This window comes from Hyla sarda, chromosome 1 (genome assembly GCF_029499605.1).
Source record: "Hyla sarda isolate aHylSar1 chromosome 1, aHylSar1.hap1, whole genome shotgun sequence".
Lineage (NCBI taxonomy): Eukaryota > Metazoa > Chordata > Amphibia > Anura > Hylidae > Hyla > Hyla sarda.
The window spans coordinates 565730329-565758095 of record NC_079189.1 but is presented as its reverse complement, the minus strand read 5'-3'; the positions used below and the strand labels follow the sequence as shown (position 1 = coordinate 565758095).

Here is a 27767-nt window from a genome sequence, read left to right as displayed (position 1 = left end):
TAGGATCTGGTGTTTGGTGATGGCATATGGGTAGAAGCAGGCATGAGGGTAGCTGCCTGAGGTGAAGGAGAGGCAGAGGGAAGCAGTTGTTGTGCAGAGCCTGCAACAGAGATATTAGTCCCAGTTATAGGTAGGTTGGCAGGGAGCAAAGGGTTAATGGGGGAGATCTTCGCTGCAACTATCTCCATAGCCAAGGAGGGGGTTGGGTAGCTTTGATGGCAGGGAGAGAGCAGGCAGGGTGTAGGCTCACCTTCCAGAGCAGGCATTATCTCAAGTGCAGAGGAGCCTCCACTCCCGTGCATCGAGTGTGGGGATCGGGAGGAGGCCGCACCTCCGTGCACAGCATGGCGCTGTGTCTCATGCGTCCAGGGATGAATGGCCCTTGGTGACCTGCTGTTTAGGAGCCGCAGATGAAGAAACCGGCTGTGTCGCAGCCATCTCTGAAGAGTGCAGAGAGCCGGCGGTCAGTGCAGGAGGAGCTCTGCCGGAAGTCTCCGCTCGCGGCGGAGGTTGGTGGTGCCCGCTGGGTGAGGTAAGGCATGATGGAACCAGAGTTGTCGCTGGGGTTATAGGAGCGAGGTTTATGGGATTTTCTTCTGGATCTGCCTCCCATAGCAGACATAGGGGCCCCAAATGTAGCGGTCCAGGCAGGAGCACTCACTCCATGCGACTCATCTTGTGCACATCAAGCCACGCCCCCCTGATTAAGATTTTTTTAATAGAAGTAATTTACAAATCTGTTTAACTTTCTGGCACCAGTTGATTTAAAATAAAAAAAGATTTCCACTGGAGTACCCCTTTAAAGGGGTAAGCCACTGGAAAACATTTTTATTTAATTTTTTTTAAATCACCTGGTGCAAGAAATTTAAACAGATTTGTAAATTACTTCTATTAAAAAATCTTAATCCACAGGAAGTTCTTTTCTTTTTGGGTTTCTTTTCTGACTGACCGCAGTGCTCTCTGCTGACACCTCTGTCCATGTCAACAACAAATCCACATAGCAAAACTGTTCCTGACATAGACAGAGATGTCAGCAAAGAGCACTGTGGTCAGACAGAAAATAAATTCAAAAAGAAAACAACTCCCTCTGTAATATACGGCAGCTGGTAAGTATTGGAAGGATTAATATTTTTACATAGAAGTAATTCACAAATCTGTATAACTTTCTGGCACCAGTTGAATAAAAAAAATGTTTTTCAGGGCAGTACCCCTTTAATGAGCCTTTACACAGCTCAATAATTGTGCAGGCAGGGCTGGAATCTTCCCACCAATGTTCATTCAGCCAATAACAGGCCTGTGTAAAGAGTCCTTAAGTGAATATAAACTTTCTTGAAATAAACACATATATGTCCTAGGATAAAAATAAAGCAGGAATAATATAAGGGCAAACTCAGGTTGACCATGTCGTCTTTTTATACCAGCAATATGCTATCTCTTTATGTATTTATGATGGTATAAGATCAGTAAACCACCGTGTTACTGCTGCACTCAGCTATAGTGTTTATGGCGCTCAGCTTTCTTGGGTCAGGCCCAGCCGCTCAGAGCCGTATTTTACTACTGTCATTGTACTATATTCATGTGAATATAAAAACTTTGTACCAGTGGCCATGCTAAAGACCTGGATGCACAAGCAAGATAATAGCTGCAATAAACAAATCTAGTAGTGTTCAAATCAGAGCACCACCATGTGTGTTGTAACCATGAAGCTTTTATGCCCATTGGGGGTGGGGGGGGGGGGATTTATCAAAACCTGTGTACAGGAAGAGTGGGGCAGTTGCCCAGTTGCCCATCAGATTGATTCTTTTGTTTTTCACAGGTCTCCATGGAAACCTGTCACCATGAAAAGGCTTTGTAACCTATTAGCATCATGTTATAGAGCAGGAGGAGCTGAGAAGATTGATATATATCATTGTGGGAAAAGAGTCAGTATACATTTTAGTTTCTTGATTGAAAACCATGCTCTATTTTTAGGAGTCCAGTGGGCAGTGTCACTCAAAGGACCTCCCACTGGACTCCTAAACATGGAAAGATCAGATTTCGATCAATAAATTACAAGTTGTACTGAATCTTTTCCCACAATGATATACATCAACCTGTTCGGCTCTTCCTGCTCTATAACATGATGCTGATAGATTACAGAATAATTTTATGATGACAGGTTCCTGTTAAGCAAACTTAAAACAGTAGATTTTCGGTTTCTAGAAACATCTGCAACAAATTCCTATCTGGATCATGACCCTATATACCAGTGTTTCCCAACCAACATGCCTCCAAATGTTGCAAAACTGCAACTCCCAGCATGTCTGGGCAGCCGAAGGCTGTCCAGGAATGCTGAGTGTTGTAGTTTTGCAACAGCTGGAGGCACCCTGGTTGGAAAACACTACTATATACCCTTATTCCTTTCAAGGATAAATACCTTGTCCAGCTTCTGTATTTAGTTGAAGGCTTTTTAATGGGGTTATTTCCTTACCACGTGCATGGATTTTAGGGTGCTCCACCTAAAGTCATGATGAGTGCTCCACCTAAAGGCATGTGTGCTTCACCTAAAGGCATGATGGGTGCTCCACCTAAAGGCATGATGAGTACTCCACCTAAAGGTATGGGTGCTCCACCTAAAGGCATGATGGGTGCTCCACCTAAAGGCATGATGAATGCCTTACCTAAAGGCATGATGAGTGCTCCATCTAAAGGAATGGGTGCTTCACCTAAAGGCGTGATGGGTGCTCCACCTAAAGTCATGCTGAGTGCTCCACCTAAAGGCATGTGTGCTTCACCTAAAGGCATGATGGGTGCTCCACCTAAAGGCATGATGAGTACTCCACCTAAAGGTATGGGTGCTCCACCTAAAGGCATGATGGGTGTTCCACCTAAAGGCATGGGTTCTTCACCTAAAGGCATGATGGGTGCTCGACCCAAAGGCATGGGTGTTCAACCTAAAGGCATTGGTTGCTACACCTGAAGGCATGATGGGTGCTCTGACTAAAGGCATGAATGTAGGATCGGAGAAATTTTTATAGATCCATCCAGATATCCAGGCAGTAAACCACACTTATTTATTTCTTTTTGTCACTGTGTCACTTTTTACGTGTTTGTTTGTACACACAGGATTGTTGGGATGCGGTAGCCCTTCTGCGTGTCCCTCCTGGCAGTCTAGGGGAGGTATGTGTGGCCATCAGGTTCCGCACCTCCTTGCAAAAATCCTGGGTACTCCTGCATGGGCAGGGTACCGACCGTTAACGACTCAGATACCTTGGCTAACGCCTAGGGGGATGTCGGGAGCATTTTTGGTCCCTTAGTAGTTTCAGCAAAAAGGGACATTGAACCTGGAACCTCGCAGGTGCCTTTTCGCTTGCGATAGACCGCATTCTTGTACACATTTTTTTAGTGTTACACATTTGCACTTTTTCTTGCACTTTGGGTGATTCAAGAGCAAGTTCCTCGGCTCTTAGATAAAGGCATGAATGTTACACCTAAAGACATGATAAGTGCTCCACCTAAAGGCATGATGAGTGCTCCACCTAAAGGCATGGGTGCTTCACCTAAAGGCGTGATGGGTGCTCCACCTAAAGTCATGATGAGTGCTCCACCTAAAGGCATGTGTGCTTCACCTAAAGGCATGATGGGTGCTCCACCTAAAGGCATGATGAGTACTCCACCTAAAGGTATGGGTGCTCCACCTAAAGGCATGATGGGTGCTCCACCTAAAGGCATGATGAATGCCTTACCTAAAGGCATGATGAGTGCTCCATCTAAAGGCATGGGTGCTTCACCTAAAGGCGTGATGGGTGCTCCACCTAAAGTAATGATGAGTGCTCCACCTAAAGGCATGTGTGCTTCACCTAAAGGCATGATGGGTGCTCCACCTAAAGGCATGATGAGTACTCCACCCAAAGGTATGGGTGCTCCACCTAAAGGCATGATGGGTGCTCCACCTAAAGGCATGATGAATGCCTTATTTAAAGGCATGATGAGTGCTCCATCTAAAGGCATGGGTGCTTCACCTAAAGGCTTGATGGGTGCTCCACCTAAAGGCATGATGAGTGCTCCACCTAAAGGCATGTGTGCTTCACCTAAAGACATGATGTGTGCTTCACCTAAAGGCATTATGGGTGCTCCACCTAAAGGCATGGGTGCTTCACCTAAAGGCATGATGGGTGCTCCACCTAAAGGCATGTGTGCTTCACCTAAATACATGATGTGTGCTTCACCTAAAGGCATTATGGGTGCTCCACCTAAAGGCATGGGTGCTTCACCTAAAGGCATGATGGGTGCTCCACCTAAAGGCATGGGTGCTTCACCTAAAGGCATGATGAGTGCTCCACCTAAAGGCATGGGTGTTACACCTGAAGGTATGATGGGAGCAAAATTCAGAACAAAAAAATAAGGATGTGTTTAATAATAATATCTATTGTGACTGGGATAAGTTAATAAATATGTCAAAGCAGATCAGGGACATCTGTCCAGACTTTACTCATGCATGTTTTTTTAGCTACAGGGTCACATGGAGCGTATGAATTAGCAGCTGGCATTTGTTTATATTCTTCTCATATGCAACAACAAAATCATTAAGCCAGTGGAAATTTCTATCAAGTCATTTGAAAACTGATTTGGTTTGGAGGAATCTCCCCAGAGGGAGCGCTGTTTACACAGGAATGTCAGGTTCCTCGCATTTCATTGAGCTTCTATCATCTGTTAGCAAATCTAATGTTGCATAGAAAAAAAAAAAATCTTACACTGCAAATATCTCTCTCTCTCTCTCCCTTCTACATGTTTGTCAATTTTGGAGGTATACTCTTTTTTTCAACTCTCAAAACTATGTGGTTTATGCATATTGTGTATTTGGAACAGCTGAGACCTGATATCTTATGACCATTACCAACTTGAGGCCACATCACGATCAGCAAATGTTGTCTTCTGCTCTGCAGAAGAGAGGTCAACCCATTATCTGTCATGGGTAAAAGGTGGTGACTGTGGGCAGATTGTTCGGGTCCGGAGGTATAGTCCCAGTATTTCTGCACTTGTTGGCTGTTCTTGAACCAAGGAAACAAGCATGTACAAAGACTGGATAAACCATGGACAGACATCTGACAGAAGGTCACAAAGGGGCATGCCGTGTGTGAGCGTTGGGTGGAACATTTGGTATCTCATCGGTGGAACCCCACAGTAAAACAGCATGCAAGTAAGACAAGGTAAGCAGCTTGGACTCACCTCTAATAAGGGACATTAGCATGACCGTTGATGTCCCTCATTTAACCCCTTAGATGCCATGATCAATGTCAATCAAGTCATCCAAAGACTGAAATGACAGTTTGAGGGCCCTAATCGGACCCCCGCAGTGTGATAGCAGGGGTCCTATAAGTTAACACAGTTGTCAGAGGTCTCTTACGTACCTCCATTCCAGAATTGGTATTTCATGGTAAATAGTACACATATTAACTGTAATGGACAGGTCAGAATAGGCCAGAGGTCTCCTCTTTATCATAAAGGGCCAATGAGCTCCTACAGGGTGTAAAGTGTGGGCTATCCCAAGTCGTGCATCTCTCCATAAGTTATAGGACAACAAAATCATGTTTTTTATATAGTAATAGTAATGATGGCAGAAGGTCTTTTTAGCTGTTCCCCATTTGGAAACCTGACGTTTGTGTTTCGATGATTAGGGTTTATAATCGGCTTAATGAGTCTAATTAGAGAAACTCATTGTAAAAGAATGCGGCTCATTAATTTGAAAAACATACCTTCACTATGATGGATCGATCAGCTCACGTATCACCACAAATAGGTGATTAAGTTCCCATATGATTTAAAACCCAATGTCTTATTCCTTTTAAACTATTTCATTGAAATCTTATAATCTTATAAAAACTTGCAAAGTATCTTTTTCATAGTTCTTATTAATAATGTTTTTTTGGGCATGGAGCTCTATGCAGACCAATGTATCTCCATAGTAACAGACTAGATACATTCCCTAAATCCTTGAATTCTGCAGTTAGATTTTCTTCCATCTGTTCCAGGCTTCATGTTAAATTATTCTGTAGGTTACCAAGAAGTAGAGGACTATTGGAAGAAAGCATGACTGTAGGATCAGACTACACTGGATTTGTTTGTTGTCTGTTACCATGGAGATGCAGGTTTGCATCAGAGATGTATAAACAAAATGATGCTTTGGTACAATAAAAAGAACTGGATGACCGTCTCCTGGGTTAGCCTGGTGCGGTTGGCACACAAATTCAGTCCACTCCAGCCAAGTATAGTGCAATTGGCCGCAATCAGCTTTATTTTCTTCCAAGACAGGAAGATAAAACAAATAGCAAAAAGACAAAAATACCTAGTCCATCTGAACACAGACTATATACAAGGCCACTGCTCTTTGGCTGCTTTTAGGATATGTAAGACAGAAACCTGGGTGTACAATCCTTCCACCACTTTTCCCCTCCTCCTGGCCCACATCCAATAGCTATGTGCATAGGCATTTTTAGTGGATGTGACATCACCCCTATACTGCTTCCCGATTGGCTGGAAGAGGCATTATGGGATTTCCAAAGGTCAAGTGATCCTTCTTCTTCTGCCTTTTTTATGCCGTGTGTCTGATGTTATTTTAGCAGGTTCTGCCAAATCAAACCGCCCAAAGTTAAAGTTCTAGCCAAATCAAACTCTTATCAAAGTTCTGACCAAATTTCAATTCTAAGGGTTGAATTTTGTTCCACTCTACTATCTACTATGGCAGTGACACAGAGGGATTCCTAAAGGTTAAGCTGGAAGGAGAACAGAAGCGGAAAGCACACTAATTACTCAGATAGCGAGTGGACGGAGCAGTATACAATAACGTAGGCACAGCAGCAGAGGTTCCGGGTCCTGATACATTTGTGATACCTGCGTGGTGCACATATTAGATGAAGTATCTTATAAATGGCAACATACATGCACCTATAAAAACTTACACAACTGGATACATCTTGTTGTTCAAAGTTTTTTATCGATGGTCAATAAATAAGTTTTGAATACGGTTGTATATGTTTTTCAAATAGAATGCACCCTTACCCAGTTCAGAGGTCTTCTGGGCCAGCCGAGTAGGTGAGAGGTTTTAGAGATACTTCTCAGTGTTCAGATACAAGGGCACCCGGCTGATTCACATCCCTGGGCTCCACTTCTCACACAGAGCTGTATCTGAACTGGCAGAGCTTAGACAAATCAGTATAGGACTACCTTGACCACTTGGGCTGTTGGACTACGGTAGAGATCTAGGGTTGCAACCACTTTTTAGCCAGGTGAACTAAGTTGTACATTTACAACCTCACTGGTTTATCCTGCTAAAATGTCCAGGTATGTACCCACTGGGCTCTGACAACAGGAGTAACACCTAAGCGAACAAGAATTTCTGCTTTCAGTTTATAGTATTGTCTGACATCTTACTTATTTAAATCAGTCGAATGCTTCCACATTGTCCTCCAGAGTAATTTTTGGCAGATAGGCTTGCACTCTCCTACCAGCAGAAAAAGGTTCTACCTGAACACAAGGCCTTTCAGCCATAAGCTTTATCTGCTCCACCAGTCCAGCATTTATTGTTCTCTGAATGATGCTTAAGTCGACTCTATGAGCAAACAGTTGGCCTCTTGCTGGTTTGCATTTGTCTCTTGCTGGTTTGCATTTGCTTTCTGCAACTGAATATTAACCTGAATCAGCTGTTTAACATTTTCCTCCATGTGCAGTATTTGGTTTTGCTTGCAGACTTAAAGGAAAACTGTCATCCTGTTCACCCACACTAAACCCAATACACCGGGTTATAGTGTGGATGAACAGGAGACCGATGCAAGGTCTCTGACTAATATACATACTTTCTGTCTGGCACCCAGTCCCTCTGAAGATCACCTTCTATCTTCGCTGAATTGTGCGCTGGAGGCGGGCCTGCCGGGGGAATTTGAATATTCATGGGTGCTGGTCACGTAAGTGCTTGTTCCTACTGAGCACTCACGTGACCAGCGACCATGAACATTTAAATTCAGCTGACGGGCCATACTCCAGTGCGTAATTCAGCGAAGATATAATGTGGTCTTCAGAGGGACCAGGCGGCGGTCTGAAGGCATATATTAGTCAGAGAGCCTGCATCGGTCTTCTGTTCACCCACACCATAACCCAGTGTATAGGGTTTAGTGTGGGTGAACATGATAACAATTTTCCTTTAATTCACGAAATACAACTTGCTGGATTCTTGTGCCAGTGCAGCCTCCACCATATTTAACAGGATTAGCTCTCAGGTTCACAATCTCCAGGGCTTGATGGGCACTTTGGCACACAAATGCAGTCCACTCCAACAAGTATGGTACAACTGTCCACAAAAGTTTCATTTTTCCAAAGCAGGAAAATAATACAAATTTGACGCCTTAGGCTAAGTTTCCATTTGGATTTTTCTGGCAGTTTTTGGAAAACTGCCACTGCAGTTTTTGAGCCAAAGTCAGAAGTAGATCCATATGGGAGGAGAAGTTTAAGTCCTTCCTTTATATGTCCTATTCCTTTTGAATACATTTCTGGTTTTGGCTCAAAAAGTGCAGTGGCAGTTTTCCAAAAACTGCGAGAAAAAAAACCAAGTGGAAACTTAGCCTTATAGTCACACAAATATACACAAGGTTACTAACCATGTAGAACTGAGCAAACTGCACAGCTCCCAAACAAACAGAACAGATGTTCCATTCCCAGCACTGCTTTTCCCTAAAGATGGAGAAACATCAGCTTGTGAGCTGTCTGCCCTTTACATAATGAAATTCCTTTTGTAAATTCCAGTGCAGTAGCCTCCCATTGTTTTCAATAGCATTTCGCTGCACCATGCATGCTGCTGAATTTCCATGGTCATTTGACGCACCCGCTCAGATATGCATTGACGTTGATGGTGATGTCACATCTTCTAGCGCCGACAGATTTGTCAGCACCTGCTGTGCACAGAATGTCCACCCGGAATTTCTTTGGTCAGACATTCAGTAGTGTGAATGCGCCCTAACACGGCTTAGCAGTGAAGGTGAACTAGCCACAATCTTCTCAAATACTTGGAGTGGAGCAGGGAAATACATTTTTTCTTGCCACCTGCTCTCTGGCTGCTTTGTGACTGTCTAAGACAGTAACCTGGGTGAAATATAAACTCCTTACACCACTTTTTCCCTGGTCCTGTGCTGTATCATTCCTAATGTAGTGTTTGTAGTGTCTATTCACTTAAATTAACAAGGGCCTATAATTGCCACATTTCAGCCACATTCAGCTGGTCACTTGTGTGGACTCCCCCTATAGACTCACAGAGAAACAGTTTTCTTGATGAGACACCCTAATGGTAAGAATGACAATATACTGTGTATGTGTCACTTCCATCGTGTGACTATATCTTTAGCATAGTACGAGCAGTAATGAATGCTCTTGATGTTAGCCATATATTGTGTTCTTATACACTCTCATTGTCTCATTAGAAATAGGCTCCAGTATTTACAAGTCATCCTTCTTATGGAAACAGACAGTCACAGCTCTTAATCTTGGGTCTTGTTGCCGTCACTGTCAGATTAATTGAGTGTTAGTTCACTTAATCTCATCTCATTTGTGGATGTGAACCGCGGGGCTATATTATTGTTTGATGATTAAGTAAAAAAGCAGAAAACTTTGGAGATGGATGAGTGAAGTTCTTCAGTCTTTCTTTAAAACGTCAAGAAGCTATTTGCTTAAAGATGAGTCGAAATGAAAATCATTGGTTTGAGAAATGGTCTCCTTATGTAGACACAGTTGTTTTCCTGTATGAGTTCCATGAACAATTCCATCACACTTAATACAGTTAGAATATAACTTATCACCTATTTACAGGATACAAAATAAGTATGTGATCAGTCAGGGTCTGACCACTGACTTCTGACACACACATGAGATCTTGTACGCCATGCATGCTACTGCTCCATTTACTCAGGGTGGGGCAAGAGATCCCTATCCCCATAATTGGGTGGGAAGTCCCTATCCTAAGAAGTAAAAAATAACTCAAAATACTTGGAAGCGTCAACAATCTTCCACCACTCAGAACCCTTCCACCAATCCCCTTTGCTTTCACCAAAAAGTGCAGACTATGTGAGTGGTAGTCATCTAACCCTCAACGGGCTACGATTACTCTGGAGGTTCTCTCTCTCCCAAGTACAGCATTAAAGGAAAATGGTCACCTGTTAATCCAACCCAATACACTGGGTTATAGTGTGGGTGAACAGGAAACCGATGCAGGATCTCTGACTAATAAACATGCTGTTACGGAGCTGGATGTGGATCCTCTAACCTGTGTGATTGATGACACGGACCGTATTGGGGAGCGGAGTCTAAGGTGCCGCTGGTCTTCACCAGAGCCTGCTACAAGGCAGGATGGGCTTGCTGCGGCAAGCGACAACCAGGTCACTACCCCCAACACGGCTCGACCACACAGGTAGCTAGGCAAGGTGAGGTACCAAAGGATAAGGCAGTGCCGTAGTCAAACATAGCAGAAGGTCAAGGCAGGCGGCAAAGGTGTGAAGTCAAATAATGTAGCGGGAAGGTCTGGATACATGGGTTAGGCAAACCGGCAATATGTAATGCTTAATCTCAGGCTAGGGGCACTGAAGAGCCAGCAGGTAATTGTGGGAGGTGCAGGGACTTTATAGAGCAGTGTCAGGTGTACAGCTAATTATCGGCGTACTGGCCCTTTAAATTTCAGAGCTCCGACGCACATGTCCTAGGAGAAGGGGACACGCACGCTGAAGCTGAGACACAGTGGAGGAGGCGGCAGCAGAGCGTGGTGAATGACGGGCATTGGATTCGCATGCGGGCGCATCCCGCGATGCAAATCCCAGCCCCGCCGGGTACGTGCGTGTGGCCGAAGCGCAAAGTGTGACACATACCTTCAGTCCGGAGCCCGGTCTCTCTGAAGATTGGCATCTATCTGCACTAAATTAAGCGCTGGAGGCAGGCCCGCCAGCTGGATGTGAATATTCATGGTCGCTGGTCACTTGATCGCTTGAGCCTAATAAGCGCTCACGTGACCAGTGACAATGAATATTGAAATCCAGACGGCGGGCCCACCTCCAGTGCGCAATTCAGTGCAGATAGAAGCTGATCTTCAAAGGGACCGGGCACCAGACTCAAGGTATGTATATTAGTCAGAGCCTGTATTGGTTACCTGTTCACCCGCACTATAACCTTTTGTATTGGGTGACCATTTTCCTTTAAAACACACACCCAATAAAAAAATTAAGGAACCAGGAACTCCTTCTGTTCTTTCTAATTGGCACTCTCACAAGTCCACTAGACCATACAGAATGGTTCTCCATTTTGGCTCACAAACAGGATTTCCCCCATGAAATCCGTATGCCCTAATAGCCATATGGGTTTATTATCATAAGACTACCTCTGTAAGAACTGTATACACATATACACTATATACTGTAGTTTCTAATACAAAAGAAAAACACATACCCACCCAGACGCCAGGGCCATTCTGGCCCGCAATGTCTTTGGCATATCGCCTTGCAGTAAAATACATATGCTTCAGTTGCCATGAGAATCACAGAGCACAATTGCTTTTAAGCAAAAAAAGCCTTTAAAAATTATACATCTTTATATCTGGAGAGGGTTATCACAAATTTTTCAGCTTCCGCATGTTTATGCATGATTCATCCCTGACAGGAGGTTATGTAGTGTTGTTTCCTCAGCTCCCAGAGTGATAAGAGAAAGAAATGCATTCTGGGAACTGCAGTACTGGGCAACTGCTCATTCAGGAAGTAGTGAGAAGACATGGTAGGGGGGAGGATTAAAGATGCACATAATAAATAGATTTTCGGTGGTTTCAGAACTGGGGAAGACAAGTTAGCAGTTCTGGTGTTTTTTTTTTTATTTATTTTTTTCGTTTTTTTTTTTTTTTTAACCTGAAGATAGAGTACCCCTTTAAGTTGAAGACAGATTTCTGCAATGCTTTTATTTTCTAGAGATGCTTTTTCTACATGCCAGGATCTACAAGTTTAAAGCCCGGTAGGAATTCACTGTAATATTTCTGTCGTTTTCTCTTCTGTCTCTCCTTCCCAGTCATCTAGAGTGTATGACTGTATCTCTTCACCCCTTTTTTCTTTTATAGTGACATAGCTATGCAAATTGTGGTTTATGTTTCCTCAGGGATATATAAGATGCTGTATGTGGATAACGCTGACCTGTTCTGACTACAAACGCCTCTCAGCACTCGGGAGGAGGTTATCAAGAAGCAGGTAATGTTCTATGCAGACCAAGGAGTTGTATGTACTATGTAGTATGTGGGGAATATTCTGACCTACCTACACCACTTTTCTATTTTCAAGTGCCAATAACACAAAAATATACATTAACATATACAAAAGTTTTTTCTTTTTTACTTTTTGCCCATTTTCTACTGTTCCATACTTGAATTTAAATAGAGTTAAATTGACTTTGATCAACACAACATGCAAAATACAAGCAACAATGAGAATAAAAAGATTGGATGCATAAGTAACTATATGTTATCATCAGTGCGTGTATCACAATATGCCACAAGCCATGTGGGAGACACAGCAGACCTGTGGGAGAATGTTATCTGGTCAAACAAGAACAACATTAACATTTTTTACCTCAAAATGCTATGTGTGGTGGAAACTCAACATTGCCCATCACCCTGAGCACTGCCCACTGTCCTTCTCTTTAGCAAGTACAAGGTAACTGGTCAGAATTGATGGAAAGATGGATGGAATCTACAAAAGACTTGAGACTGGGATGGGGGGGGGCATATTTCAGCAGGGCAATAATCAAAACCTGTGTAGAAGAAGAGTGGTGCAGTTCCCCATAGCAACCCATCAGATCGCTTCTTTCATTTTTAAAGAGACTTGTGAAAAATAAAAGAAGCAATCTGATTGGTTGCTATTGGCAAGAGGTCCTCTGCACAGGTTTTGATAAATCTTCCCCAATGACCATAAATATACACCCATAGCTATAATGAATTGGTTTAATACAAAGCATGTTTATGTCATAAAATGGCCCAGTCACTGGCCAGACCTGTCTGTTCACAGACGTCTCCATCCATTCTCACTGGACTTCGTTTTTTTGCCAAGAAGAATAGATAAAAGTTTTCATCTCTAGATGAGCAAAGGTGGGACATACCCCCAAAAGACTTCAACTGTAATTTCAGTGAAATTAGGTTTTACCAAATATTGACTCAGGAAGGGGGAGAGGGGTGAATGTGCAAAATCATTAATGTCGGGGATGAGGAACACATGGCATTCTGGCACTAAAAGGAACCAGGAAACACGGGGGGGGGGGGGGGTAGTGAATTGATGTCAGGACAAGCATTACTTGCAACTTTCACATGTTGCATGTTGTTATTTGTTGGTTTATGTGCCAATCAGCTCCCAGCCAATAGACGACAGCAAAGGGAGAATCATTTGCAGCCATTCTGGAAATAGATAAAGATAGACAGTGTGTGTGACCAATAGGAGCAAGAGCGACTGCAGGATCAATCCCAAAAGCCTTATGAATCATATCACAATATCCACCACAGCTGGCTGAGCAGTGAGCACAATCCCAGGTTAATACAATAACACAGTGTATCTGTGGGCTCAGGGACCTCCTGTCAATCCCACATATATCAGCCAGGCTTTTTCTAGGCACATACAAATATCTGTACAACTACTGAGCAAAGCTTTGGACTGATCTCAGGGTCCTCCTTTGTTGTCCCTTCCTGCAGAAGTCTCAACGTGGACTAAAAATTCCAGCAAGCATTTTTCCGGGCATATACAGTACAACTGAGAAACGTGTAATAGCAATATGTAAGTTAAATTGCCGAGAATGCAGCATAGCCACCTAAAGTGCCAGTTTTTACGTATTCTTGGTTTAATCAAACCAAGAATACGTATTCACCTGCTTGTAAGTTAACAGTGCTATAAAAGTGCCTCCATTAACCCCTGAAGGACCCAGCCAATTTTCACTGTAGGACACGGCCATTTTTTGCACATCTGACCACTGTCACTTTAAACATTAATAACTCTGGGATTCTTTTACCTTTCATTCTGATTCCGAGATTGTTTTTTCATGACATATTCTACTTTATGTTAGTGGTAAAATTTTGTCGATACTTGCATCATTTCTTGGTGAAAAATTCCAAAATTTGATGAAAAAATTTAAAAAATTGCATTTTTTTAAACTTTGAAGCTCTCTGCTTATAAGGAAAATGAATATTCCAAATAAATTATATATTGATTCACATACAATATGTCTACTTTATGTTTGCATCATAAAGTTGACATGTTTTTACTTTTGGAAGACATCAGAGGGCTTCAAAGTATAGCAGCAATTTTCCGATTTTTCACAAAATTTTCAAAATCAAAATTTTTCAGGGACCAGTTCTGTTTTGAAGTGGATTTGAAGGGCCTTCTTATTAGAAATACCCAACAATTGACCCCATTATAAAAACTGCACCCCTCAAAGTATTCAAAATGACATTCAAAAGGTTTGTTAACCCTTTAGGTGTTTCACAGGAATAGCAGCAAATTGAAGGAGAAAATTCAAAATCTTCATTTTTTACACTCGCATGTTCTTGTAGACCCAGTTATTGAATTTTTACAAGGGGTAAAAGGAGAGAAATTTTCCTAAAATGTGTAACCCAATTTCTCTCGAGTAAGAAAATACCTCATATGTGTATGTAAAGTGTTCAGCGGGCGCAGTAGATGGCTCAAAAGGGAAGGAACGACAGTGGGATTTTGGAGAGTGAGTTTTTCTGATATGGTTTTTGGGGGGCATGTCACATTTAGGAAGCCCCTATGGTGCCAGAACAGCAAAATAGAAACCACATGGCATACTATTTTGGAAACTACACCCCTCAAGGCAGGTAACAAGAGGTCCAGTGAGCCTTAACGCCCCACAGGTGTTTGACAACTTTTCATTAAAGTTGGATGTGAAAACGATTTTTTATTTTTTCACTAAAATGCTAGTTTTCCCTCAAATTTTAATTTTTTACAAGGGATAATAGGACAAAATTACCCCCAAAATTTGTAACCCCATCTCTTCTGAGTATGGAAATACCCCATGTTAGGACGTAAAATGCTTTGCGGGCAAACTACAATGCTCAGAAGAGAAGGAGTCACATTTGGCTTTTGAAAAGCAAAATTTGCTGAAATGGTTTTTGGGTGGCATGTCGCATTTAGGAAGCCCCTATGGTGCCAGGACAGCAAAAACAAAAAACCACATGGCATACTATTTTGGAAACTACACCCCTCAAGGCACATAACAAGTGGTCCAGTGAGCCTTAACCCCACAGGTGTTTGACGACTTTTCGTGAAAGTTGGATGTGTAATTTTTTTTTTCCACTAAAATGCTAGTTTTCCCTAAAAAACATTTTTTTACAAGGGGTAATAGGACAAAATTCCCCCCATAATTTGAAACCCCATCTCTTCTGAGTATGGAAATACCCCATGTGTGGACGTCAAGTGCTCTGCTGGCGCACTACAATGCTCAGAAGAGAAGGAGCACCATTGAGTTTTTGGGGAAAAAAATTGTTTGGAACTGAAGTCAGGGGCCATGTGCGTTTACAAAGCCCCCCCGTGGTGCAAGAGCAGTGGACCCCCCCCCCCCACATGTGACCCTATTTTGGAAACTACACCCCTCACAGAATTTAATAAGGGGTGCAATGAGTATTTACACCCCACTGGCATTTGACAGATCTTTGGAACAGTGGGCTGTGCAAATGAAAAATTACATTTTTCATTTTCACGTACCACTGTTCCAAAAATCTGTCAGACACCTGTGGGGCATAAATGCTCACTGTACCCCTTATTACATTCCGTGAGGAGTGTAGTTTCCAAAATGGGGTCACATGTGGGTATTTATTTTTTTGCGTTTATGTCAGAACCACTGTAAAATCGGCCACCCCTGTGCAAATCCCCAATTTAGGCCTCAAATGTAAATGGTGCGCTCTCACTCCTGATCCTTGTTGTGCGCCCGCAGAGTATTTTACGCCCACATATGCACATTTGAGGACTAAATCAGGGATTGCATAGGGTGGACATAGGGGTATTCTACCCCAGTGATTCCCAAACAGGGTGCCTCCAGCTGTTGCTAAACTCCCAACATGCCTGGACAGTCAGTGGCTGTCCAGAAATGCTGGGAGTTGTTGTTTTGCAGCAGCTTGAGGCTCCGTTTTGGAAACACTGCCGTACAATACGTTTTAAATTTTTATTGGGGGGGGGGGGGACAGTGTAAGGGGGTGTATATGTAGTGTTTTACTCTTTATTATGTGTTAGTGTAGTGTTTTTAGGGTACGTTCGCACTGGCGTGTTACGGTGAGTTTCCCGCTAGGAGTTTGCGCTGTGGCAAAAAATTTGCCGCAGCCCAAACTTGAAGCAAGAAACTTATTGTAAACCTGCCCGTGTGAATGTACCTGTTTCAAAACTACAACTCCCAGCATGTACTGAAAACCTTCAGTTAGGTTCTGTTATCTAACTCAGTATTTTCCAAACGGTGTGCCTCCAGCTGTTGCAAAACTACAATTCCCAGCATGTACTGATCACCGAAGGGCATGCTGGGAGATGTAGTTATGCAACAGCTGGAGGTACTCAACTACAACTCCCAGCATGCCGAGACAGCTGTTTGGGAATGCTGCGATGTGCAGTTTTGCAACATCTGGAGGGCTACAGTTTTAGAGACCACTGCAAAGTGATCTCCAAACTGTGGTCCTCCAGCTGTTGCAAAACTACAAATCCCAGCATGCCCGGACAGCAAACAGCTGTTTGGGCATGCTAGGAGTTGTAGTTTTGCAAGATCTGGAGGGATACAGTTTAGAGACCACTAGATAGTGGTCTCAAACTGTAGCCCTCCAGCTGTTGCAAAACTACATATTCCAGCATGCCCAAACAGCTGTCTGGGCATGCTGGGAGCTGTAGTTTTGCAACATCTGGAGGGCTACAGTTAGAGATTACTATCTAGTGGTCTCAGACTGTACCCTCCAGATGTCGCTAGGCAACTCACTGGCTTCCGTAGGATCCAGCCGCACGACGTCACCGCCCGCCGATCTCCGTCGCCGCCCGCAGATCTCCGTCGACCGCAGCCTCCGGATTGTTAAGTGGATCTTCGGCGCCGGTCCCTGTTGGGTTTCCCCCGTCCTGCCCCGAATATTGTGGGTGGGCAGGACGGGGAGAACGAAACTTAACCCCCCCGTCCCAGATCTGCTATTGGTGGTCGCGTCTAGACCACCAATAGCAGGGATAGGAGGGGTGGCACCCCTGCCACCTCACTCCTATCCCTTCAGGGAGATTGTGGGTGCCATGGACACCCGCGATTCCCCTTCTATTCCGGGTCACCATAGACCCGTAATGACCCGGAATCGCGCAAATCGCAAGTGTGAATTCACTTGCGATTTGCCGCGATCGCTGACATGGGGGGGTCATCAGACCCCCCTGGGCCTTTGCACGGGATGCCTGCTGAATTATTTCAGCAGGCATCCCGGTCCGATCCCCGCCCGGTGCGTGGCGGGGGCCGGAATTCTCCATGACGTATGCGTACGTCATGGGTCCTTAAGTACCAGGGTGTCATGAAGTACGCGTACGTCAAGGGTCCTTAAGGGGTTAAACATGCATTAGCCAGTTCTTATGTATTCTTGGTTTAATCATGTAAACTTATTTAACTGCTTGTAAGGTAACAGAGCTATAACAGTGCCCACAAACTGTATAACACCCATTAGCCCTGTAAAGCGCCAGTACTTCTGTATTCTTAATTTAATCAAACACACATTGTATTTATCTGTTTGCAAGGTAAAAGCGCTATAAAAGCTCCTCCACATATTTTGCATTAGCCCTGTAAAGCGCCTGTACCTCCCTATTCAAGGTTTAATCAAACACATGTTATTTTACCTGCTTGCAAGCTAACAACACCATAAAAGCACCTCCATATAATGCACATTAGCCCTGTAAATTGCCAGTACGTTCGTATTCTTGGTTTAGTGAAACATATGTTGTATTTACCTGCTTGTAAGGTAGCATCACTATAAAACCACCTCGATATAACATGCGTTACCCTGTAAAGCGCTAGCACTTCCGTATTCTTGGTTTAATCAAACATACGTTGTTGTCACGATGCCGGCTGGCAGGTAGTGGATCCTCTGTGCCAGAGAGGGATTGGCGTGGACCGTGCTAGTGGACCGGTTCTAAGCCACTACTGGTTTTCACCAGAGCCCGCCGCAAAGCGGGATGGTCTTGCTGCGGCGGTAGTGACCAGGTCGTATCCACTAGCAACGGCTCACCTCTCTGGCTGCTGAAGATAGGCGCGGTACAAGGGAGTAGGCAAAAGCAAGGTCGGACGTAGCAGAAGGTCGGGGCAGGCAGCAAGGATCGTAGTCAGGGGCAACGGCAGAAGGTCTGGAAGCACAGGCAAGGAACACACAAGGAACACTTTCACTGGCACTAAGGCAACAAGATCCGGCAAGGGAGTGAAGGGGAAGTGAGGTGATATAGGGAAGTGCACAGGTGTAAACACTAATTGGGACCACTGCGCCAATCAGCGGCGCAGTGGCCCTTTAAATCGCAGAGACCCGGCGCGCGCGCGCCCTAGGGAGCGGGGGCCGCGCGCGCCGGGACAGAACAGACGGAGAGCGAGTCAGGTAGGGGAGCCGGGGTGCGCATCGCGAGCGGGCGCTACCCGCATCGCGAATCGCATCCCGGCTGGCAGCGGAATCGCAGCGCCCCGGGTCAGAGGACGTGACCGGAGCGCTGCCGCGGGGAGAGTGAAGCGAGCGCTCCGGGGAGGAGCGGGGACCCGGAGCGCTCGGCGTAACAGTACCCCCCCCCTTGGGTCTCCCCCTCTTCTTGGAGCCTGAGAACCTGAGGAACAGACTTTTGTCTAGGATGTTGTCCTCAGGTTCCCAGGATCTCTCTTCAGGACCACAACCCTCCCAGTCCACTAAAAAAAAATTTTTCCCTCTGACCTTTTTGGCAGCTAAAATTTCTTTGACCGAGAAGATGTCCGAGGAGCCAGAAACAGGAGTGGGAGGAACAGATTTGGGAGAAAAACGGTTGAGGATGAGTGGTTTGAGAAGAGAGACGTGAAAGGCATTAGGGATACGAAGAGAGGGAGGAAGAAGAAGTTTATAAGAGACAGGATTAATTTGACACAAAATTTTGAAAGGACCAAGATAGCGTGGTCCCAACTTGTAGCTAGGGACACGGAAGCGGACATATTTAGCGGAGAGCCATACCTTGTCTCCAGGGGAAAAAACGGGGGGAGCTCTTCTTTTCTTATCCGCGAACTTCTTCATGCGTGATGAAGCCTGTAAGAGAGAATTTTGGGTCTCTCTCCATATGATGGAAAGGTCACGAGAAATTTCATCCACAGCGGGCAGACCAGAGGGCAAGGGAGTAGGGAGGGGGGGAAGAGGGTGACGGCCGTACACCACGAAAAATGGGGATTTGGAGGAAGACTCAGAGACCCTGAAGTTATACGAGAATTCGGCCCATGGGAGGAGATCTGCCCAGTCATCCTGGCGGGAGGAAACAAAATGTCGCAAATAATCACCCAAGATCTGGTTAATCCTTTCTACTTGTCCATTGGACTGGGGATGATATGCAGAAGAAAAATTTAATTTAATCTTGAGTTGTTTACAGAGAGCCCTCCAGAATTTAGACACGAATTGGACGCCTCTATCCGAGACAATCTGCGTAGGCAACCCGTGAAGACGAAAAATGTGTACAAAAAATTGTTTAGCCAACTGAGGCGCAGAAGGAAGACCAGGAAGAGGGATGAAATGTGCCATTTTGGAGAATCGATCAACGACCACCCAAATAACAGTGTTGCCACGGGAAGGGGGTAAATCAGTAATAAAATCCATACCAATCAGAGACCAAGGCTGTTCGGGGACAGGCAGAGGATGAAGAAAACCAGCGGGCTTCTAGCGAGGAGTCTTATCCCGGGCACAGATAGTGCAGGCTCGCACAAAGTCCACAACATCCGTCTCCAGAGTCGGCCACCAATAGAAGCGGGAGATGAGTTGCACAGATTTCTTGATACCCGCATGACCTGCGAGATGGGAGGAGTGACCCCATTTGAGGATTCCGAGGCGTTGGCGAGGAGAAACAAAGGTCTTTCCTGGAGGAGTCTGCCTGATGGAGGCAGGAGAAGTGGAGATCAGGCAGTCAGGTGGAATGATGTGTTGCGGAGAGAGTTCAACTTCTGAGGCATCCGAGGAACGAGAGAGAGCATCGGCCCTAATGTTCTTATCGGCAGGACGAAAGTGAATCTCAAAATTAAATCGGGCAAAGAACAGAGACCACCGGGCCTGGCGAGGATTCAGCCGTTGGGCAGACTGGAGGTAGGAGAGGTTCTTGTGGTCGGTGTAGATAATAACAGGAGAACTTGATCCCTCCAGCAGATGCCTCCATTCCTCAAGTGCTAATTTGATGGCTAGAAGCTCTCGATCCCCGATGGAGTAGTTCCTCTCCGCTGGAGAGAAGGTCCTAGAGAAAAAACCACAAGTGACAGCATGCCCGGAAGAATTTTTTTGTAGAAGAACAGCTCCAGCTCCCACTGAGGAGGCATCAACCTCCAATAGGAAGGGTTTGGAAGGGTCAGGTCTGGAGAGGACGGGAGCCGAAGAAAAGGCAGACTTGAGTCGTTTAAAGGCGTCTTCTGCTTGAGGAGGCCAGGACTTGGGATCAGCATTTTTTTTGGTTAAAGCCACGATAGGAGCCACAATGGTAGAAAAATGTGGAATAAATTGCCTGTAATAATTGGCGAACCCCAAAAAGCGTTGGATAGCACGGAGTCCGGAGGGGCGTGGCCAATCTAAGACGGCAGAGAGTTTGTCTGGATCCATCTGTAGTCCCTGGCCAGAGACCAAATATCCTAGAAAAGGAAGAGATTGGCATTCAAACAGACATTTCTCAATTTTGGCATAGAGTTGGTTGTCACGAAGTCTCTGAAGAACCATACGGACATGCTGGCGGTGTTCTTCTAGATTGGCAGAAAAAATTAGGATATCGTCCAGATATACAACAACACAGGAGTATAACAAATCACGAAAAATTTCATTGACAAAGTCTTGGAAGACGGCAGGGGCGTTGCACAGTCCAAAGGGCATGACCAGATACTCAAAGTGTCCATCTCTGGTGTTAAATGCCGTTTTCCACTCGTCCCCCTCTCTGATGCGGATGAATGAGGTTATAGGCGCCTCTTAAGTCCAATTTAGTGAAGATGTGGGCACCTTGGAGGCGATCAAAGAGTTCAGAGATGAGGGGTAAGGGGTAGCGGTTCTTAACCGTGATTTTATTAAGACCGCGGTAGTCAATGCAAGGACGTAGGGAGCCATCTTTTTTGGACACAAAGAAAAATCCGGCTCCGGCAGGAGAGGAGGATTTACGGATAAAGCCCTTTTTTAGATTCTCCTGGACGTATTCGGACATGGCAAGAGTCTCTGGGGCAGAGAGAGGATAAATTCTGCCCCGGGGTGGAGTAGTGCCCGGGAGGAGGTCGATAGGGCAATCATAAGGCCTGTGAGGAGGTAGAGTCTCAGCTTGTTTTTTGCAGAAAACATCCGCGAAGTCCATATAGGCCTTAGGGAGACCGGTTACTGGAGGAACCACAGAGTTACGGCAAGGGTTACTGGGAACCGGTTTTAGACAGTTCTTGGAACAAGAGGACCCCCAACTCTTGATCTCCCCAGTGGACCAATCCAGGGTAGGGGAATGAAGTTGAAGCCAGGGAAGTCCAAGGAGAATTTCCGAGGTGCAATTGGGGAGGACCAAAAGTTCAATCCTCTCATGATGAGATCCGATGCTCATAAGAAGGGGCTCCGTGCGGAAACGTATGGTACAGTCCAATCTTTCATTATTTACACAATTGATGTAGAGGGGTCTGGCGAGACTGGTCACCGGGATGTTGAACCTGTTGACGAGAGAGGCCAAAATAAAATTTCCTGCAGATCCTGAGTCCAAGAAGGCCACTGTAGAGAAGGAGAAGGCAGAGGCAGACATCCGCACAGGCACAGTAAGACGTGGAGAAGCAGAGTAGACATCAAGGACTGTCTCACCATTGTGCGGAGTCAGCGTACGTCTTTCCAGGCGAGGAGGACGGATAGGACAATCTCTCAGGAAGTGTTCGGTACTAGCACAGTACAGGCAGAGGTTCTCCATACGGCGTCGTGTCCTCTCTTGAGGTGTCAGGCGAGACCGGTCGACCTGCATAGCCTCCACGGCGGGAGGCACAGGAACAGATTGCAGGGGACCAGAGGAGAGAGGAGCCGAGGAGAAGAAACGCCTCGTGCGAACAGAGTCCATATCTTGGCGGAGTTCCTGACGCCTTTCGGAAAAACGCATGTCAATGCGAGTGGCTAGGTGAATAAGTTCATGTAGATTAGCAGGAATTTCTCGTGCGGCCAGAACATCTTTAATGTTGCTGGATAGGCCTTTTTTGAAGGTCGCGCAGAGGGCCTCATTATTCCAGGACAATTCTGAAGCAAGAGTACGGAATTGTACGGCATACTCGCCAACGGAAGAATTACCCTGGACCAGGTTCAACAGGGCAGTCTCAGCAGAAGAGGCTCGGGCAGGTTCCTCAAAGACACTTCGGATTTCCGAGAAGAAGGAATGTACAGAGGCAGTGACGGGGTCATTGCGGTCCCAGAGCGGTGTGGCCCATGACAGGGCTTTTCCGGACAGAAGGCTGACTACGAAAGCCACCTTAGACCTTTCAGTGGGAAACAGGTCCGACATCATCTCCAGATGCAGGGAACATTGGGAAAGAAAGCCACGGCAAAACTTAGAGTCCCCATCAAATTTATCCGGCAAGGATAAGCGTATCCCAGGAGCGGCCACTCGCTGCGGAGGAGGTGCAGGAGCTGGCGGAGGAGATGACTGCTGAAGCTGTGGTAGTAACTGTTGTAGCATAACGGTCAGTTGAGACAGCTGTTGGCCTTGTTGCGCTATCTGTTGTGACTGCTGGGCGACCACCGTGGTGAGGTCAGCGACAACTGGCAGAGGAACTTCAGCGGGATCCATGGCCGGATCTACTGTCACGATGCCGGCTGGCAGGTAGTGGATCCTCTGTGCCAGAGAGGGATTGGCGTGGACCGTGCTAGTGGACCGGTTCTAAGCCACTACTGGTTTTCACCAGAGCCCGCCGCAAAGCGGGATGGTCTTGCTGCGGCGGTAGTGACCAGGTCGTATCCACTAGCAACGGCTCACCTCTCTGGCTGCTGAAGATAGGCGCGGTACAAGGGAGTAGGCAAAAGCAAGGTCGGACGTAGCAGAAGGTCGGGGCAGGCAGCAAGGATCGTAGTCAGGGGCAACGGCAGAAGGTCTGGAAGCACAGGCAAGGAACACACAAGGAACGCTTTCACTGGCACTAAGGCAACAAGATCCGGCAAGGGAGTGAAGGGGAAGTGAGGTGATATAGGGAAGTGCACAGGTGTAAACACTAATTGGGACCACTGCGCCAATCAGCGGCGCAGTGGCCCTTTAAATCGCAGAGACCCGGCGCGCGCGCGCGCCCTAGGGAGCGGGGCCGCGCGCGCCGGGACAGAACAGACGGAGAGCGAGTCAGGTAGGGGAGCCGGGGTGCGCATCGCGAGCGGGCGCTACCCGCATCGCGAATCGCATCCCGGCTGGCAGCGGAATCGCAGCGCCCCGGGTCAGAGGACGTGACCGGAGCGCTGCCGCGGGGAGAGTGAAGCGAGCGCTCCGGGGAGGAGCGGGGACCCGGAGCGCTCGGCGTAACAGTTGTATTTACCTGCTTATAAGCTAACAGCTCTATACTTCTCAGGAGGAGGAAGAAGAGTCTGATGATATGATAGTGAGTCAAGTGTCAGTGGATTCCTCATTGTCTACAGTTACATGGTATAACAAAAATCTATGTGCTAGATGCTCTGTTTCCTTATCTCTGTCTTTGCTTCTAATACCTACTGCTAAGCAGAGGATAGCACTAGCCACGAGGAGGAGGAGGAGGAAAAGTGTTACAGTCAGTCTTTGGAGCATGTTGTTGAAGTGGTGGAGGGATATATAGTTGCTAAGCATAGTACTAGTGGAACTGGTGGTGGTAAGCATGGTGGGGATACTGTAAGGCATTATGGTGAATGTGCTGAGAGAGGCCAAGGAGGCCACAATCCCACATTAGAAGTTCTTACTTAAAAGAGTAGTGGAGATGATAAAAAGTAATTTAAGGATGAGGAGCAAGTGTCACTGGAAACAGTCGGGTGGTGATGTACCTAGCTCTTTACAGTATCCTGCCATGTGGAAATTCCTAACTATCTTACCAGATGCAGGAAACCAGGCACAGTGCAATATCGGCAGAGAGAAAGTAAGGCACAAGCAGGGTTCAACTTTGAAATGAAGAGGCATCACAAGGCCTGGCTACAAGTATTTCTAGTCCACCAATGCCTGCTGTCTGGTGGCTAAAACTAACACTTCTTCCCCACTGCCTGCTTTCTGCTGTGGGGTTACTCTGAGCGCCAGTGGCAATCAATGCTTGGGCGCAATGCATCACACTGCTGCTCAGCCTATCGATGATCGAGGTGGGACATCACTGTGGCTGGCTTTTATCTGAGCCACAGTATGACATGTTGACCATAGGCAATCAGGAAGAAAACACAGAGGGAGTAGCGGCAGGTGAGTCCCATTTGTTGTTTTATATTCTGAGTGAGCCAGGCTTAATGGCTGAAGATTTTTTTGTATGGGGTATCTCCTTTAAGTACTAGCTGTGTAAATGCATATGCAGTTAAAGGAGTACTCCGGAATACAAAAACGTATCCCCTATCCTAAGCATAGGGGATAAGTGTCAGATCGCGGAGGGTCCGACCACTGGGACCCCTCGCAATCTCCTGTACGGCACCCCAGCTCTTCTCCTGAATTGGATGTGTTCCACCACCATACAAAGTGGCGGCTGACACGGCCCCTCAATGTAACTCTATGGGAGATCCAGAGTGCTGCACTTGGCTCTCCCATAGAGCTGCATTGAGGGGCGTGTTGTCCGCCGCTTCGTGTGGTGGTTGACACGCTCCATTTAGAAGGAGAGCCGGGGCACCATACGGGAGATCTGACACTTATCCCCTATCATTAGAAGTACTGCTTTAATAGTGGTGGTTGCACGAAGTCAGAATATCAGAAGACAGAGATCCTGTATTCAGATCTGTCCGGTACATAATTTATTCAGAATTTTGCTTTGGTGCCCTATAGTACACCCCTGACTTTCATCGTATTCAACTCAAATGTTACTTAAAATCCTAGTCATATATGTACTTGTAGAAGGTAACTGGTTTTGCAACTTACAGGCAGAGGCCATCAATATCCCTCCAGGTGAAAATAGTTTTTCACAGAGTCGTGATTTTTCTTTAAAGGGATTACAAATTCCACAAAACAACTTTTTATACTTAATCCTTTTCTGAAGGATTTATATTTTTTATTAAATCCTCTTTGATAAGGTCACCCTTCATGTTACTCTATCAATCATGACCAGATCTTTAGTGCTTGACCTACATCAGATTCGAGAGGCCATGCCGAAGAAGGTTTAATTTCAGAAAAGTTTGAAAATCGTGTATGAGCAAGAAAAAAAGTTCCCACCAAATAACTAAAGAGTGCTGAAAGGAAAGTGCATAAATTATAACTTTTATAAATTAAAAAAATCTACATCTAAAATTTGTTTATAATGAACCATCACCCACTTAAAATATACTAGGTACTGCTGTATCTGTAGATAACAGATGGTACAGATGAACAAAAAGAGGGTGAGACAATCCTAATACCTAAATAATATAATTGTTATTTCATTAAGTACAGTTCCATACACAAAAATATGGTAATAGACTTGAGCACTACAGATCATTTAAAATGTTACCACAACATCATACACCTAAGTATATACCACCGCCATCTTTCTATCACCCTGTTATGGGCAACGTCATCAGAGAGGTATATAAATAAAATAAATGCCCCATGTTAGAAATATCAAAAATGTCACAATGGTACCTGGTCAAGCATCAGGACTTTCATATGTCTATACAGATAAATTATATTATCATAATACAGTGAGCTGGTTTCAATAGCCTGACAGACAGATGGTTATTACCCGCACTAGCAGGGGGCCAGAAGTGCCTGCTACTTCAATCTCGCAAGGTGACCCACCTCAGTTACTGATTAGGCACTGAGTTACTGAGCAGGCACCTCCTTGTGTAAAGACTGTTTTTTAAGCTAAAGTGCTGTCCAGATACTAGAATTTTTATTATATATGTTGCTGGAGCTACAATGACAATAACAAAAAAAAAAAAACACATGCCTACCTCTCTGACTCCCTTAGGGATAAAGTCTCTCAGTCCCCACTGATTGCTATGGCTGCTACTTCTGAGACAGACTTGTCTTACCAGAGATGGCCCGCTCAGCCAATTACTGACTGAGGCTGATGATTGGCTGAACAGGCTGCCACTGCAAGAGGAGATAGCAGCTGGAGCATTTAGTGGGTAACTGGAAGACTTCACGGGGGGGATACCTGAGGGAGGAAGGGAGGGAGGTAGTTTTTTTTTTATTGTCAATGTAGCCCCAGCAATTCAAGTTTTGCCTTCAGAACTGCATTCATTCTTCCTGGAAACATTGGTCAAAGATTTTAGTCCATATGGACATGATGACATCACGCAGTCCCTTCATGTAGACATGATGACATCACATAGTTCCTCTATATGGACATAATGACATCACCCGTTTCTCCATACGGACATGATAACATCACAGAATTCCTCCATTTGGACATGATGACTTCACACAGTTCCTCCATATGGACATGATGACTTCACACAGTTCCTCCATACGGACATGAGGACAACACACAGCTACTCCATACCAGTGTTTCTCAATTCCAGTCCTCAGGGCCCCCCAACAGGTCATGTTTTCATGATTTCCTTAGTCTTTCACAGGTGATATAACTGTGGTGATGCCTGATTCACTGACCATAATTATGTCACCTGTGAAAGACTTAGGAAATCCTGAAAACATGACCTGTTAGGGGGCCCTGAGGACTGGAATTGAGAAACACTGCTCCATTTGCACATGATGACATCATACAGTTACTCCATACGGAAATGATGACATCACACAGTTCCTCCATATGAACATGATGACATCACACAGTTCCTCCATATGGACATGATGACATCACACAGTTACTCCATATGGACATGATGATTTCACACAGTTCCTCCATACAGACATAATGACACCACACAGTTCCTCCATTTGCACATGATGACATCACACAGTTACTCCATACGGAAATGATGACATCACACAGTTCCTCCATATGAACATGATGACATCACACAGTTCCTCCATACGGACATGATGACATCACACAGTTCCTCCATATGAACATGATGACATCACACAGTTCCTCCATATGGATATGATATCATCACACAGTTCCTCCATATGAACATGATGACCTCACACAGTTCCTCCATATGGATATGATGACATCACACAGTTCCTCCATATGAACATGATGACATCACACAGTTCCTCCATATGGACATGATGACATCACACAGTTCCTCCATATGGACATGATCATGATAACATCACACAGTTCCTCCATATGGACATGATGACATCACACAGTTCCTCCATATGGACATGATGACTCACACAGTTCCTCCATACGGACATGATGACACCACACAGTTGCTTCATTTGCACATGATGACATCACACAGTTCGTCCATATTGACATTATGACCTCACACGGTTCCTCCATGTGCACATGATGACATCATA

At 45.3% G+C, this 27767-nt stretch overlaps 1 long non-coding RNA gene across 1 annotated transcript in view; it reads left to right on the top strand.

The window, feature by feature from the left end:
* LOC130293834 (uncharacterized) overlaps positions 1-27767 on the top strand; it is a 204493-nt gene that overhangs the window by 91365 nt on the left and 85361 nt on the right. The window contains exon 2 of the long non-coding RNA XR_008848312.1: positions 12148-12236. This is a non-coding gene — a long non-coding RNA (uncharacterized LOC130293834). The remainder of the gene's footprint in view (positions 1-12147; positions 12237-27767) is intronic.